Below are 3,557 nucleotides of genomic sequence, written 5' to 3' on the forward strand. Positions count from 1 at the left end.
TCCCTACATACAAAAATACAGACTTTTACCACTATGAAGACATGATCAGAAGAGTACCATGAAAATCCGTAGAGCTCAAATCTTCAAATGTTGGAAAGGAAAAAAAGACAGAAAGACAACTAAATTAAAAAAATTTACAAAAAGTATTGTGCCCATATACAAAAGACTGGAAAAGCAAAATGACACTTAAAACTGATAAATACACCATTTAAATTATGCTATAACAGGATGGATTTTAAAAACAGGACTGCTTTCTGCATTACAAGACATTACAATTCTTCAGCTTGGAATTTTTGTTTAGCATAAACACCAACAGAAAAGAAGCACACAAGATATTGAAAAATCACTACTGGTGTAGAACCAAGTTGGGGATTACGTTTTCTTGTAGAATGACCGTGCCTTTGAAATCAGGCAAGCATTAATAGCACAATTTTCACACACAGAGCTGGAAGATGCCACACTTCCACGTGTAAGTTACAGCCGTGGGTTACTGAGGAGACAGTGATCACAGCCGGTAGGTACCGCTACGGAAAGCATCTGCTTTATCAGCTGGCCTCGTGTGCAGTTTGAGAACTTCAAGAACACTTACCAAAATAATGTGAAATTGCTTCACGGCTGTATATTGTGTCTACGTGAACATTTGCTAACTTGTGATATTCTTCAAATCCTTGATGGGGATTTGGTGATAAACGGGTACCTGACCTGCAGTCCCCTGAGTCCATGGGGAATTTCGCCTGAGTAAGGACTAGAGAGTCAGGTTCTGCATTTGCACACAGAGTATGCTTGTAAGATTTTCCTTGGCAAAACATTACAATTTTTCTTACTTCAAAAGCAAAATACCAAAGGCGTGACACAGCAGACTTGTGCTTGTATGATAAAAGGAAAATTGCATCCCCTTTGCTCAGCCCGAGATGGAATTCTAACCCACTGTTTCGCCTAATACTTCTGAGCTGTTCACAATTACACATCTGACAGTGTAAGACCTATATCCCCGAGGGATGCAGTCTTTCAGCCAGGCCTGCATGCTCCTTCCTTGGACACCATAAATCATAAATTATGGGCTAGAATCAGAACGCTTAGATTACGCCTGCTAGGTTTTTCTAGAGGACCCAGAATCGTCACCGAGGATACAGGAATCCCACGCTGAGCATCTCTTTACACAAGTTTCAGGGAAAGAAATTTGGAGTACCTTCTAGCGCTCGTCAGCAACATGCTTTATCTCCATCTCTGAGGCAGCGGGTGAAGGCAGAGCAGAGCAAGAGCGATACAATCTTCTGATTCGCCATGAGATCAGATTTACTCTTTAGTGCACAAAGGGAAGGCAATGACTGCAGTAGCCATAAAACTGGTATTAGTGGAAACAAAGCACAATGAAGCCAGAGATGCATTAGTGACTCACATTACAAAAATAGTGTTTACTGGTTTTAATAAATTTACATCTCTATTTTTGTGAATGACAAGTGTTTATACCACACATGGAAGGCACCCTAGGTGAAGCAGTTTTTCGGTATTTGTTTACAATTCTGTGAAAAGACGTACAAAGTGTCAACTTCCAAATCAAACTTGAGCATTATAATGAGAAATAAATACATACTTTACTATTTTATTGTGGGTTCCTGAACCCTTACAAACTTCAACATATACAAATAGTTTCAAAAAGACACTAACACAGAAGAGAATAAGTCTAGACAGATATAATGATTAGCTAAGTCATTTGTTATATTATATCGTAACTGTTGTGTCTTAAGTATAGAAATCATTTTAAAATGTAATAAATTGGCCACAATATATAAATCAAAACGTTTCCTTACTCCAGAACTGTGATGTATGAGTTAAAGCCGGATGAACTGTAGTGCTAAGATACACTCTCCCTCCACAATATCCAACAAGTAGAAACCGGTAAACATTCAAGATTAAAGTATAAACAGTAGAAAAATGAAGGTAGCAATTGTTGTAATAAAAGGGTGCTAGCCAGAACCACTTTAACCTGTAGACATGAGGATAAACGTAACATTACTAAAAATATTTAGACAATAATACTTTTGGGATTAAAAGGTTACCAAAAGTGATAAATCAGCCTAGTTAAGAGAGGATATTTTCTTTCAAACACATGAAGGTTTTAATTAAATATGTCTATTGAGACATTTGTCCAAAGCAAAACAAATACAATACCCTGAAATTTCCCATATTCTAGACAATAGTCCGTGACAGTCAGAAGAGGCAGATGGTCATATTTCATTCTGTTACTCACATCCAGATGTTGTTAAAATAGCTGTAGGGACCAGCCCCAATCAAAAAATAAGGAAAAAATCCAGATACTCCGTTAATATGATCTGGCTATTGCTTTTTGAAATGCTCCTATGTCCTCATTCTGAATTCATGAAGATAGTTTCCACATCCTTCCATATATGCTAACTGGCTTTTTAAAATTTTACCCATGAAGTCCATGGTATAGAGATAAAACCTTCATAGTAAACACAAAGCTCTATGTTATAAATATGTCAATCAAGGTAACTATGTATATTGTATATAAAATTAAATATCTTCTGTTTGCCAAGTATAATTTAAAAAGGAATATCTGTGGCTAGTTATAAAAAAATATTTATTAACCCATAGAGATTAAAAGGCAATTTCTCTAACTCATCCATCCAGCACATCTGAAAGAGCTGCACTGGGATTCTGGACAGGTAACTTTATCTAATCACACATTTTCATGATAAATAGACAACTTTCATTTCTGGGCATATATAAGAACACTTTTGAAAGCTTTGAAGAAAATTAGATTGTGTTGTATACTCTAAATTAAAGGCTATCATAAATCACAGTGTAAGCAGATTCTTTTAAAGATTATTTTAGAATACAAATGGTTAAATTATAGACAGATTTTAAAAAGACAACGCAAAAATAAGACCAAAACAACAAAGGAACCCTTTCAGGTTGGACAGCACCGCTCTGACTCTTGTCAAACAGATCTATCCAGGTGGCCAAGTGGCTAACAGGGAAAACAACATACCAGGAAAAGCTCTAAAGTGGCATTCAGAGGTTTCCTGAATATTTGTATAAATTCATTTTTAACCAACTCCCTCTGTTAAAATAAAGAGAGGAATATGGCATAATTTCTACAAACTCTTTTTATACATTCTGCTGGTTATTGTACTGATAGTTTCATTTTTAAATTATTACTTTTGTTGCCATTAAAAGTCACGTACACGACACCTCTATCTGCCCAGTCTGTCTTGAGCTTTTTTGCCCCCCAAACAATCCACTATTTTATGCTACAAACAATAACAACTAAGCACCCACGTTTCAGAAATGCTACATGACGGCTTGACCCATTTCAGTGGGACTGAGCAGAAGTCGTCTGAAACTATGCTTTCTTCTAGATACGCAGAGCCCGTCTACATCCCGCAGGTCGCTGTGAACAAACTACTATTCTTCAGCTGAGCAGAAGTTGTTTGATAATCACACCGATTTGTCACCATACCTCAGGTGTTAAGATGTACCATTAACGAATCTCTCCAACACAGCCAGCGCAGCCCCGCTGTTAGGAACAGAGA

The sequence above is a fragment of the Charadrius vociferus genome, unplaced genomic scaffold (assembly GCF_000708025.1).
Source record: "Charadrius vociferus isolate BGI_N301 unplaced genomic scaffold, ASM70802v2 scaffold553, whole genome shotgun sequence".
Lineage (NCBI taxonomy): Eukaryota > Metazoa > Chordata > Aves > Charadriiformes > Charadriidae > Charadrius > Charadrius vociferus.